General features: G+C 49.8%; 1 protein-coding gene across 3 annotated transcripts in view; it reads left to right on the forward strand.

Moving 5' to 3' along the window:
- The window catches only part of LOC116068443 (translation initiation factor IF-2-like), a 121,577-nt gene that overhangs the window by 64,562 nt on the left and 43,051 nt on the right, over positions 1-13,964 (forward strand). Inside the window, exon 5 of one of the 3 annotated variants that reach the window (XM_031337981.1) lies at positions 2,973-4,019. The exons of the other annotated variants lie outside the window; for them this stretch is intronic. The gene's annotated coding sequence lies outside the window, so the exon portion shown is untranslated. Of the gene's footprint in view, positions 1-2,972; positions 4,020-13,964 lie in introns of those variants that run through there. 3 annotated transcript variants of the gene reach the window in all.

Genomic DNA, 13,964 nt, shown 5'->3' on the forward strand with positions numbered 1-13,964 from the left:
AAAAAAAAAAAAAAGGAAGGAGGGAAGAAAGGAAGGAGGGAGGAAAGGAAGGAGGGAAGAAGATAGGCTAGGCTACTTCTCCTGGCTCTGCTAGGGGATTCCACCTCACCCTGTGCTCTGTAGACTGTTGCCCTGAGAGGACTAGAGTGAGCACAGCAGCACTGTCTTACGCCGACACACTTTTGTGTCACCTCCCCTGCACTTGGGAGACATCAACCCTGACATTCTCACCAGTGTCATTGCAGGAACTCTACTTTGTCGACTCATCTCGTTGGGGATGCGCTTCCACCCACGGTCAGTGGTTGTGAGCCGACTCCTTCCTCGCTTGCTCTGGCTCCCAGAGATTGTTGAGACAAACCTGAACACCCACGGTCTCCACCCGTGCAGGGATTGTGGTCTGGCCAGTCCCTCCTGCCTCCTGTTTGAATCTCTGGTTTTTTTTTTTTCTTTTTTTTAGCTTTTTTAGTTTTTTCGAGACAGGGTTTCTCTGTGTAACCCTGGCTGTCCTGGACTCACTCTGTAGACCAGGCTGGCCTCAAACTCAGAAATCTGCCTGCCTCTGCCTCCCAAGTGCTGGGATTAAAGGCGTGTGCCACCACTGCCCGGCATCTCTGCTGCTTTTATTTCTCTTCTTTTCCTAATTATTGTCTCAAATACCTGTAGGGCTGAGAAGCTGAGGGGATGGGCGGGAGGAGGAGGGCATCTTTCCATCCATGCCTGACTGTATATATACCAAAGGCTTGGTTCCTGTTTAGCTTCACCCAGGGGCTGAGTCTAAGAGTGTCGGTTTATCTGCTTCTGGGACTTCCATCAGCTTATCATCCAGTGCCCCCCACAGCTACCCTGTGGTCTCATGGTCTCTCAGAATAAGAACTCTACTCCTACGCAGGTCCCTTTTGGCCTTCGGCCTCTGGATACGACTCGCAGCCCCTCCCTGACTGTGCAGAGTCCCTGGTCATCAGTATGCTCAACTCGGCTTTATAAACAGGCCTGCAGCTCTCAGCCCTGCATCTCAAGGCAGGTCACAGTTGGAAGCATTTTCCTGGGAAATTCAGAGCTGTCAAAGGCACTTGGTTTTTTTTTGTTTTTTTTTTCTAATTGGTTAGTTCTCGCTTTGCCTTGTGGGTACGATCTGAACATTAGGCTGACTCCTGCTGCCTTCTTTTGTTCCACTTTGTCAGGGAAAGATACAGCTCCTTAAGTTTAAATCTCTTATTTGTTTGTTTTAATGAGAACTCAGAGCTTTCAGCATACATTTCCCACCATTCCAAAGCCCTGGTTCTTTTAAGTTCAATGAAACTGGTTTCTATGGAGAAAGTACAGGTGACAGAATGTGAGGCCCATCTGGGACAGGGCAGCTGGTGTCAGGCTCAGTGACCAGAAGACAAAGGACTAACCTGGTGGCACTGGGCCATGGGATGGGACCCTGGGGAGCCCAGCCTGAGCAGGGACATCCTCTCCCAGCCCGTGACCCCACATATGCACCCTTAGCTGTGCCCCCACTTTGTGAGTTGCCAGGAAGAATTTACACGTAATGAGACCAGCAAGATGGCTCAGTGGGTAAAAGTGCTTGCTGCCAAGCTTGAAGACATGAGTTCAAATCCTGGAACTGGCATGGTAGAAGGAGAGACCCTACCTCCACACACGAGGGCATGGAGAGAAGTTTCCTTCCTCAGGAGAATATGGGGAAAGGGTACATTGTGCTTCCACCTGTCACTGGGCCCTCCACCTTTATGTCTGTTGAGAGCATCAGCAGCTTTCTAACCTGCTTGGAGATTTGGGGCCCAGTGTTCATATTCTCCTGAGGAAGGAACCTTCTCTCCATGCCCTCATTGTGGGTCATCAGCCCGAGCCCTTGTGTGTGTGGGTAGGATGGGAAACTGAGGCCCTCACACATCACCCTGTTTGGTCTTGCTCATTTTCGTTTATTAAGACAGAGGCTGGGGCTGGCAAGATGGCTTAGTGGGTAAGAGCACTGACTGCTCTTCCAAAGGTCCTGAGTTCCGATCCCAGCAACCACATGGTGGCTCACAACCACCCATAATAAGATCTGACGCCCTCCTCTGGTGCTGTCTGAAGACAGCTACAGCATAGCATATTAAGCCAGAGGGAGCGGGGCCAGAGCGAATGGGGCTGTCCTGAGTTCAATTCCCAGCAGCCACATGATGGCTCAAGACCATCTATATAGCTACAGTGTACCCGTACACATAAAATAAATAAATAAATCTTTTTAAAAAAAAAAAAGGCAGAGGCTAGAGTCTAGAGACCTGGGCCCAGATTTAGCAAGAAAGCCGTTCACACTGAGCGCTCCCATGAATTTCGTCCCCAGTCCACATAGGGCCATCCACCGAGCAGGGGCCTACTACTGGTCTTCACTCAGATCAGCCTTTTGGGCGGAGCGTGGTTAAGTGGGGCTGGCTTGTCAAGGTCAGGGAAGGTGACAGACAATACACAAGGGTTTATGCACAGCTTGTGGAGCAGAGCAAGTGGGAGTGATGTTGCTGACAGGGAGGTGTTAGAATCCCCTCCACAGCTGGTGAGGAGCAGGTGGTGCAGTGAGTCCCCAGCAACACCTCGGGAGTGGAAGTTCAGTTTCTGGAGCTTTTGTCTCCAATCTGTGGCCTTCACCTTGGAGTGGAGCATACGGAATTAGTCAGAGGAGCCACAATGGGGGAGACCTGTTCTGGACTCTGTTCCCTTAGAGCAGTATGAGGTTTAGAGTAACATTTGTGGGGATGGGAATGACCATGGTGGTGGTGGTGGCCGTGATGATGGTGATGATGGTGATGGTGATTGATGGCGATGGTGAGAGTGGTGGTGATGCTAAGGATGGTGATGCTGCCGCTGGTGATGATGGAGATGTTCATAGATGATGATGGTGGTGGTGGTGGTGGTGATGATGCTGATGGCGGTGATGGCATTAGTGATGGTGATGGTGACCAGAGTGATGCTGGCTCTTCTGTCACTGCCAGCATATTACCAGAGGTGAGGGAGAGAACGTGTCGTCCACCCACATGGAGCTAGGGAAGCTTCTGAATCGACAGGCGATGAGGAGGACCCAGACTATCAGAACTTGAACCTTCCAGACTCTTCTGCTGAGGGGTGAATGGACTTGAGGGTTTCTTTTTCCTGGACTTGAGGGTTTCTTTTTCCTCCCACACGGAGCGTATGTAAGAAGGGAGGACCAGGCTGCTGAGGAGGACTACGGGAAGCATCCTGAAGATGTCTCGGGCTTGGGGATAGCCTTGGCTAAGGCTGGCCTTTGTGAAGAGTGTAGCTTTGTGAGAGCATCCTGGTTAGGGTGGGGCATGGCAAGGAATGAGACCCTGAGAGCTCACAGGGTGGGTGTGCAGCTCATGGGAGCATAGCGCGCCAGTAGATTGCCTGCCAGAGCGGTGCTGTGGTGAAGCCGTGCTTCTTGACACTTTGAACCCACGCCGAAGAGAATCAGGTGGCTGCTGAACGTGTCTGTGGCACCTGGGAACCAGAGCATCTATAGAATAAACATTGGGAGCGAAGAACACACAGTATCGGCCTGAGCCTGCACTGGCTGAAGGACAGGGTAACTCGTGGTAGGGAAGACTTGGGGACAGGGGGACAGTCCGTGGGCAGAGGAGCAAGCTGTTTCTGCACAAGATGTCCACCTTGGCCCCTGGCAGCCTTGCGTAGCTGCAGGGCAGCTGAGACGGGCCATAGTTATGAAATGCATACAGGTTTCAGACTCGGAAAATACCAAAGCAGTAGAGACAACCCCATTGATAACTTATCTTGTTGACTCTCTGGTGATTCAGCAAGATTTTTGGTGGGCTGGCCCAGGCACCAACTTCTGAAATGAACCCAGCTTTGTCAAGATGGCTCAGCGTTTAAAAGTGTTTGCCAAGCAAGCCTGAAGATCTGAGTTCATCCCCATAGCCCACAGGGGAAAGAATCAATTCCCCATAACTTCTCTGACCTCTAGAATGTGCCTACACCCGCCCCTCACATACACAATAATAAATAAATGCAAAATAATCTAATCTCATCTCTCTTAACTCTAAATTTTGACTACTTAACAGGTTTACACAATAGCATTGGGCTCACATTCTTTTTGTTTGTTTGTTTGTTTGTTTGTTTGTTTTGTTTTTTGTTTTTCAAAACAGGGTTTCTCTGTTTCACCCTGGCTGTCCTGGAACTCACTCTGTAGACCAGGCTGGCCTCGAACTCAGAAACCCACCTGCTTCTGCCTCCCAAGTGCTGGGATCAAAGGCGTGCGCCACCACTGCCCAGCTGGGCTCATGTTCTTGATCTCCTCAGCACCAAGCTATATCTAATTGTGTCACCAACAAGTATGACCTTGGACAGGTCATACCTTTGTCCCATCTGGGTGTCTTTCTCCTCATTTACTAAACAAGTAATGTCCTGGGGTTTAGTAACTACCTGGGGTTTAGATCTAGGATGACACTGGCGAGCCTCGATAGGCCATGCTAACAGAAGGGATCTGTCACATTAGATGACTAGTTAGGAACCGTCCTGGGATTCAGGCTGGGCAGAGGCACCCGGTTGGTTGGCTTCAGTCTTTGTTGCTGAAGCCATGAGGATCCCATCTCCCAAAGCCCCTCCCTCCTTACGTCTGCCACTGTCCTCGATGTAAATATCTTTAGGTGAAACAAGACCAATGCCTCCGAAGGCTCCCCGTGGCTCATGGTCCCATTGTAGGGACCCATGCTTCCCTGCAGCACCAGGTACGTTTCTGCCACGTGTCACCAACACCACAGCCCTTTCCTAAAGTGGAAATCTACGGGTTCTTTGGAAAGTCTGTTGGATGGTGTTTTGCTGGGGCAAACTCGTGAAAGGCTCAGGCAGACTCCTGAAGGAACGTCTGGCTGAAGCAGACACAGGAGAGAGGATGTTTTGATAAAGCAAGCACGTGAAAGGACACGTGATGAAAGATTCTTTGCTAACAGCATGCCACATGTATTGGTCCGCCTTACACTGCGTAGTTGAGCTGCATTTGTTGGGACTCCATAGAGAGAAACACACTAAAAAATGTCCAGTGGCTTGCTGCAGTTTCTTGCTGTTTCTGTGGACTCCGGGTGATTGGATGTACATGCTGAGGCAAGACCCGTGGAGGACACGTGATGTTTGGAGGATATAAACTCCACGGAGCGACAGGGAACGAGCTTGGCTTGCTGGTACAGCTAGCTGTGCAAGGCTCGTGGGTCTCACATCTTCGCCGCTCTTCACTTCTCTGAGGGAGGCACAGGAGAGAACTTCTCCTGGTGGTCCTGCTGGTCCCTCCTGCTGACTTGAGCTGAGGCTGAGGCCTGGCTGTCTCTGCTAGGTCGCATCACCACTGTTGCTAACCGGACTCTGCTAGTGTATCCATGAAGTGTTTGTGAGTGGATCGAGCTGCCACTGCTAAGCTGTGAACTGAACTGCTGATTTCCAGACACCACAGATGGGAGTTGCTCCAAAGAACCTTTCTAAACAGGTCCACTTCCCCCCGTATCCTTTCTTTTCCACTATCTCTGATAGGTGGTGGGCTACAAGGTAGGTTAAAGCATTTAAGAACCATCATTAAAAGTAAGGTTTGAAAAAAATTAAAGTTACTCTTTCCTCGTGCCAGAGCTTCGAGTCAGGCGTTTGATGCTATTGCTGCTGGGCTCGGAGCCGGCCACCCCTGAATGTTTCTCAGCCAGGCCCAGATATCAGCGAGTTCAAGCTGGGGACTTGGAGTCCTCATGAAGGGCTGTCCCCAGGAATGCTGTTGAATCATGTCCCTGATCTCATACGTCTGGCAGCCCTGTGAAGGTCAGCTGAAATGCCAGAGCGGTTCCACACACCCACAACTTCAGCTCTGCCCAGAAGGGTTGACAACCTTCAGCCGGGAGCTCAGGCCTCATGGAAATGCCCTGGACTTAGATCCCATTGGAAAAGTCCTCAATGGCTTTTTGGGGAGCAGAGGTACCCCAGGGACAGTTGGAAGCGTCTCCTCCCAGGACTACATCTGTTGCCATGAGCTACAAATTGTTGTGGGATAGTCAGCCTGCCTTTGCTTTGTGCCACGGTCATGGGAGAGTAAGTTACAGATGAGGTCAGAGTGAAACGCCACCGTGTGTGGTGGCTCACACTTTTAATCCCAACAGGAGGCAGAGGCAGATGGATCTCTGAGAGTTCTAAGTCATCATGGTCTACGGAGAGAATTTGAGGCCAACCAGGGCTACATAGAGAGGCTCTGTTCTACCCTGATCCTCTGCCAAAAAAAAAAAAAAGGTAAATATATACCATAAAATCTTTTTTTTTTTTCGAGACAGGGTCAAGACAGAGTTTCTCTGTATAGCCCTGGCTGTCCTGGAACTCACTCTGTAGACCAGGCTGGCCTCAAACTCAGAAATCCACCTGCCTCTGCCTCCCAAGTGCTGGGATTAAAGGCGTTCGCCACCACTGCCTGGAGCAAAGGACGTTTGTAAAGAAGAGAAAGAAAACCACAGGTAGGCTAGGAGCATCCTCTCTGACCTTGGATGGCACGGTGCAGACAAAATCAGCCCAGCCTGTGCAGTTAGGGGCCAAAGCCAAGCAGTGCAAGGTGTTGGCACCCTCCAGAGAGCTAGGGTGTTCCCGTGAACACCTCTACCAGGGTGACAGGATGTGCAAATGACAAAATACCACCAGACGAAAGCACCATGAGTCAATCAGACACATCAGAGAGATGCTCCATTTCCCAAGAAGAGAACAGTGAATTCACAGGCTAGGGAGAGATGGCTCAGTGGGTAAAGTAAGTGCTCGTTCTGCAAGTCTGAGGGCCTGCGTCCAGATTTCCCAGCACCTGTGTAAGAAGCCAGACACAGTGCTGTGTGCCCGGAACCCCAGGCCTGGGGAGGCAGACAGGTGGATGCCTGGGGCTTACGGACAGCCAGTCTAGCTGAAGCTGAGAGAGAGAGAGACTCTGCCTCAAACAGGAAGGTGGAGGTGATAGTAGAAGACACCTCAAGCTACAGTCTGTCCTTTTTGTGCATACACAAACACTCTCACAGAGAAAACTATAAAAGCCAGCCGTGGACTGGGACTGAATCTCAGTGTCGTGGCAGCTGTCTGTCATGCATGAGGCCTGGGTTTGATTCCAGCAACACACACACACACACACACACATCTTGGAACAATTTTCTCTCACCTGATTCATAGAGATAAAAGCTGCTGGCACAGCTCCTTCACACAGGTCCTGCCTAAAGACAGAGCCACAGCCAGCCATGCCAAGAATCTCTTTGTTTTTTGAAACAGGGTCTCCAAACAAAAATCCTTAAAATATCCTCAACTTTAATTTCACAATTTGGTTGAAAAATTTTTTTAAAAAAATCTAAATTTGACTATTTTCTCAAGTTGCTGTGGAATTGCCCCAGCACTGGCCACTGTAATTTGCATTGATCTCCAGTCATGATATCTTTGGTATGTATGCATTCTTGAACATCTCTCCCTCTCTCTCCCTCTCTCTCTGTGAGGTGTACATGTGTGTATGTGTGTGTGGTGTGTGTATGTGTGTTTAGTATGTGTGTGTGGTGTGTGTGTGTAGTGTGTGTGAATGTGTATGTATATGTGTGTATGTGTGTGGGCTGTGAGTGTATGTGTGTGTAGTGTGTGTATATGTATATATGTGTGTATGCATGTATGTGTGGTATGTTTACATGTGGGTGTTCCTGTGTATATGTGTGTGTTGTGTGTGAATGTGTGTGCATTTGTGTATGTATGCGTGCATGTGTATGTGTGTTGTGTGTGTATGCGTGTATGCATGTATGTATTTTGTGTGTATATGTATGTGTATGTGCATGTGCATGTGTATGTGCATCACCACACCCATTTCCTTACATGGGTGCTGGGGGGCAAACTCAGGTGCTCGAGCTTGTGCAGTGAGTAACTTACTAACTGACCCATGTCCCTATACAGCCTCTCTCCAGTGTGTATACCATGCCAGGCCAGGCTGGTGAGTCTGAGCCTTATCCTGTCGCTGTGGGCAGGGCAGTGACAGGAAGCTGACAACTGCTGGCCTTGTCTCTGTGCCTGTAGGCAGATGTAAGTCCTTTAGTTCGGGGACTCTGTCTTAGGCCAGTGTTTTTCAATTCATACAGTATGATTCTCAATTCATAACAGTATGATTCATGAAGTAGCAATGAAAGTAACTTTATGGTTGGGGGGTCGGTCACCACACATGAAGAACTGTATTAAAGGGTCGCAGCTTTAGGACGGTTGAGAACCACTGTAGGCAAATGATAGTTGAAGCTAATGTAGTCAAGAAGCTCCACAGGGAGACAACCTATCAAGAGGGCGAGCTCTGGGACCAGCAGGGCAGTTGAAGGGAGCTACTCTGTCCTAGGAGTTGCCGGAAAAGATTGAGTGTTAAAACCCGACTCTAAGGGGCATCTTTGTCTGACTTGATGAGTGGCTACTTGACACTTCCTGCTAAGAACGTACAGCTTGCTTTCTGTAACACCTTGGAACATTCCCGCTGCTCCAGCTTTTCCACCGCCAGGCGTGGGTGGGCATTGCCTCTTTCCTCTGTGTTTCTGTGTGGAGGTCTCCTGAGTGCATTAGCAATGCAAAATGGAGCTGCCCCTGCCAAATGTCAGAAAGTACAAACACTCGAGGTTTGCTTTATACCAGGTTTCTTATGACAGCTGCCGCAGTGGCCATTAGTATGTAAATTACTTTGGCTGTGAAGGTGGATTCTGGGTCATAAACCGATTCCTTCCTCTAGATAATCCTGTCTGACTCTGCAGCTGTCTAGACAATGGACAAATTAACACCGGGAAACGGGATAGCTCAGAAACCTTTGGAACCAAATGCTTTTTAAATAAAAACGTCGGCATCCATTGTGAGAAATGTGAATCCAGTTAGTTAATGACACAGGAATCCCCTCTGCAGCCGAGACCTGAGTAATAAGACCCCACGAATGTGCTTTTCAATACATTATCCTTTGTGATCCCCTGAAACAGGAGACTGTTTCTGTGACCTTGCTCCAAGCTTGCAGAGACCACCAAAATGAACCGTCCATGCATGTCAGTATTGCCGTGGCTCTTTTTTAACAAATCCAGTCCTCGTCGGAAAGCACAGCCCAGCCCTTTTTGACGGGTCACGGTGTGCCTCTTGTGTCTTGCTTAACAGCAGATAGAAAGTCGAACAAATGGTTGTAAGTGCCTTTACACACCGAACCATCTCACTTTCAAAGAAAATTCATTCTTTTTAATTTACATGTATGTCTTTTGTGTGTAGCTCTACCCGACACATGAACGTAGTACCTGCAGGGGCTAGAAGAGGGCCCTGGATATCAGGAGCTGGAGTTATACACAGGTGGTTATGAATCATTTGACTTGGGCACTGGGAACCAAACCCAGTTCCTGCAGAAGAGCAGCAAGAGCTCTTACCTGCTGAGCCATTGTCTTCCGGGCTCTTTTAAATTCTATTTTTTTTTAAAGATTTATTTATTTATTTTATGTATATGAGTGGTACACTGTAGCTCTCTTCAGACACACCAGAGGAGGGCATCAGATCCTATTACAGATGGCTGTGAGCCACCATGTGGTTGCTGGGAATTGAACTCAGGACTTCTGGAAGAGCAGTCAGTGCTCTTAACCACTGAGCCATCTCTCCAGTCCTTAAATTCTTAAAATACTTCATTGGTTTTCTATTGCTTTCGGGCTCTGATCCCTGGAGAGAGAGAAGGAAGGAGGGAAGGAGAGGAGGGAAGGAGAGAGAGAGAGAGAGAGAGAAGGAGAGAGAGAGAGAGGAAGGAGAGAGAGAGAGAGAGAGAGCACAAAATGCAGACACCAGAGGAGGATGTCCAGCATCATGTTCTCGCTCTCTCTGCCTTATTCTCTTAAGACAGGCTCTCTCACTGAGCCTGGAGCTACCCTGCAGCCAGCTAGCTGTTGTGGTCCTTCTGATTCCACCCCCAGAGCACTGGGGTTGCAAACATTCAGTGTATTGCCGATCCAAGCTCAGGCCCTCACAGCTACAAAGAGTGTCCTTACCCCAGAGCCCCTTCTCTGGCTCCCAGTCCCTGAAATTTTAACATGATTAGTAAGACCCTGTTTGAGAACATCGAACCTGCCTCTACCTCCCTGATAAAGGTGTGGACTGACCAAGCAAACAAATCCAGGTTACGTCACCTTAACGAATGTGGCCGGCGTTACAGTGTCACTGAGAAATAAACACATTTAGTAACCTCAGCGGTGGGGACACACCAAGTGCTTGGGGGACCTAACAACGGGACCCTCCGAAGGTCTTTGTCCCAGCAGGCCAGGGACCTGGGCCCTCTGTCATCCAGGCAGAGCAGGCAGAAGCCTGTTCAGGATGGTGGTCCTGATGGGAAGCTGTCTGGGATCCTGGGTGGGAGAGGATGTGTTGGAGAATAGAGGGAGTGGGACTCAGAGTTCAAACCAGAATTAGCTGTGGTTGGAGGATTGATTCGGCCCCGTGTTTCCCCAACTCCAGCTCCTCCAATTCCTTCCCAAAAGACTCTTCCTGTTAGCATTTTAATATTTGAAACAGGGTCTTGCTCTGTAGCCCACGCTGGCTTTGAACTCACAATCCCCGTGCTTCATCCTTCTGAGTGCTAGGATTGTAGGTATATACCACCATGATTTGCAAACAGACACACCCCTATCTATGTGTACACATATATTTGTTCAGGTGCACATAAGTTTACACATACACATGCGTTTACACACACACATGTATGCACATGGGTGTGGAGGCTAGATGACAGTTCCTCAGGCACTGTCCACCTTGCCGATGCAGGGTCTCTCACTGACCTGGACCCTGCTAAGCACGTTAGGCTGACTGGCCCCTGGGATCTGCTTGTGTCTCTATGGCCTGTCTTCTGGGATGACGTGTGAGCCACTTCCTCTGGCTCTTTGAATGTTAGTTCTGGGGATCGAATTCACGTTACTATTCCTGCAAAACAAGCATTTTGCCAGTTGAGCTTTTTCCCCAGCCCCATTTTACATTTTTAATAAGGAAATGGCTGGCATGAAAGTAATTATGCCTTCCACACGATGTACTTGCATTTTAATGAGCAGGAGGCAGGCTGCCCCAGAATGCTCCCCTGTGGCCCTCTGGTCTCCAGGCTCCACAGCTGCGGGTATAGAAGCAGGGCTGTGGCTTCTGGACTTCGATCTAAGCAGGTGTGTTGACGCACTCTGGAGCATTTTTTTCTTTTTAAACATTTTCGTGCCATTTATTTATTTTGTGTGGCGGGCGGGGGGCAGCAAATGTGTGTACTGCGGCCCACGTTTTGAGATCAGCGGACAGTTTGCAGGAGTCAGTACTCTCCTTCCACCATGTGGGACCCAAGGATTGAACTCGGGTTGTCAGGTTTGGTGACAAGCACTTTTACCTGCTGAGCCCCCTCGCTGGCCCTGAACAATCATTTTTCTGTCCTAAAACACAGCACCCGTTTCCCCTTCGGTGACATCAGCACCCTTTTCTTCTGTGACATTGGACTCTTGCCCTCAAGGGAGAGGTTTGAAGTCAGGCCCTGGTCCCCTAGGTGAGTCTGTGAAAGTCATTAGCTCTCTCAAGTCCAGAAATGGTCGAGAAAGAAAGAACTTCTGATGTTGGTTCGTGAGCAGCCATCTTTTTTTCTTTGCTGAATCACCCCATAGAATGAGTGACAGGGAGACATAAATCCCAGTTACAGGAAGAGTCTGTGTCAGCGAAGGGAGGGTTGACAAAGAAGCCCAAGAGCGGGATGTTGAAAAGCCAGTAATTCAGCCCAAAGGATGAGCAAACTGTTGTGTTGGTTGCAGTCCCACGTGGCAGAGGTTTATTTGGGGGCAGGGGGTGGAAGAACGGGCGACAGAGACGAAGGGAGGAAAGAGAGAAAAGAAAGAGAGTAAAAAAGGGGCAAAGGGCAGGAAGGTCTGCCTTTTATTTAGGCTGTTAGCTTGCAGGTAAGGGTAAGAAGTGGACTCATGGAATTGGCATGGAAACAGATGCATGGTCCCTGTCGCCTATGGGTGAAGTCACTGGGTTCGGAGGCTATCTGCCAAGCTGGTTCCTGATACCAACACAAACCAGAATCCAAAAGGGTGTGACAGAGAGCTTACACACAGTCCTGCCGACGCCAGTGGGAAAATGTCCACTCTCCTAGAAGCAAGAACCAGAGGCCTGGACAGGCCTCTCTTTTTTCCCATTTATGGCCCCTTTCCAACTCGTCAGACAGGGCCAAGTTTCTTTTAAATCCAGTGAAAGTTTGGTATCTAGTGTAGAAGATGAAAGTGTGTGTGTGAGTGTGTTGCCCAATTCATTACAACCTTTCTGCCTCAGCCTCAGAGAGCTGGCACCACAGGCAAATAACCATTTTTTAAAATTCAATTCCTGTCCACCCCCCACCCCAAGGACAACCCATTAAAACGTAGCAGATGTACATGGGTCTCTGCCTCACATTCTAAGTTAGGACAGTGAGTTGGTCAGGTTTACACTACTGTAGCAAAGTGCCCAGGGAAACTCATGGATAAAGAGGAAAGATTCACATGCCTCCCAGTTGTAGACAATCAAGTAGTCCATTGGTGTGACTGCTGGTGAAGGCCAGGATGTTCCTCAGCGTAGTGGAAGTGTGAGAAGGAACAACCCATGAGAGACACTTGGCTCCAGTGACCTTGAGGGGGCCTCCCTCTGGGCCTCCTCCTACCAGGTCCACAGTATCTCCCACTGTTGCTGTCCTGGGGGCCACGTCTTTACGCGTACATGTGGCTCTAGGTGGCCACTCAGGATCCCAGCCGCAGCAGGAAGTGAGGGTCAGAACCAACCCAGAGGTGAGATTTGGCTCTGCTTCCTGGCTGGAATCGGATTCATTGGTTCTAATCATCATCCGGTAGACAAATAGGGTGAATGGCCCCATGGCCTTCCAGCTGCTGGGGAAACTCAGGTGCTGTCAGTGGTGTCCTGAGGTGGAAGCGGTAGACAGCTTGCCCTCATTCCTAGGAACAGTCCCCCTGGGAGCCTCTGCTCCCCGCCTGCCTTGCCTGCCTTTTTAGTTCTGAGTCATTTGGGGATGACTGGTCAGAGGTGCTTGGAGAAATGGATCCCTGGAGTGGAGTGTTGGAGACATGAAAGAGCTTTTAGGAGCTGTTCACCAAGCCCAGGAAGGTCAGTTTCGGTCTCCTGCTGTTTGAGTAGGAGGGGCTGGGCTACAAGGGCTACCTCTGAAGAAAACTGTGCCATGAGGGACCAGGGCTGGGGGGAGGGGGAGCTTCTGCCCAGCGTACAAATCCAAAAGGTATTGGGGGGGTGCCGCAGACTGAGGCTTCTGGCCTGTTGTTTGAGTTGGTTTTAGACCTGGGGTAACCGAGGGGGGTGTTGTCTTGAGGTCTGTGGTGAGTCTGTGCTGTGTAGAAGCCCAGCATCCTGGTCTGTTGTCCCTAGTGGATTGAAGTCAACAGGGTGAAGGAAGGGATGAACTATCAGACCTTTTGAGGGTCACCACCAGGTTATGGCTGCTAAGGTCAGACCAAAGAGAGCCCAGGCATAGCATTTAAGGAGGCACTCTATCTCTGGGTTGTGCAAGCAACCTCCTTACATGGAAGCGCCTCCTTAAATGTGGCCCCCAGTGTGGCTGTCTTGCCCTGCCCTCATCCCAGCTCAGAAGGTCGGATACTTCAGACCAGGTATACTGATAGCTTGAGGAGATCCTGCTGTGGCCACAAACGGGTCTCTTACTCAAAAAGAGCTCTTCTCTTCAGGTTCCCGCAGCAGTAGCATCTTCAAAGGCTGGCACAGGCACTTGCTTTGCTTGTCAATCCCTTGGTCACCTCAAGGTTGGTGTCAGGTATGGTCTGTAGATAGCGAGCAGGATCTCCCACGGAACCGGAAGCTCACCCTTTCTGCTGGCCTTGTTAAGCAGCTTGCCTCGTGCTGGGGTTACAGGTGGCTGCTGTACCTACCAGGCTTTTGGGGACCCAGACTCTGGTCTTCATGTTTATGTGGCCGGCACT

Source organism: Mastomys coucha, unplaced genomic scaffold (genome assembly GCF_008632895.1).
Source record: "Mastomys coucha isolate ucsf_1 unplaced genomic scaffold, UCSF_Mcou_1 pScaffold22, whole genome shotgun sequence".
Classification (NCBI taxonomy): Eukaryota; Metazoa; Chordata; class Mammalia; order Rodentia; family Muridae; genus Mastomys; species Mastomys coucha.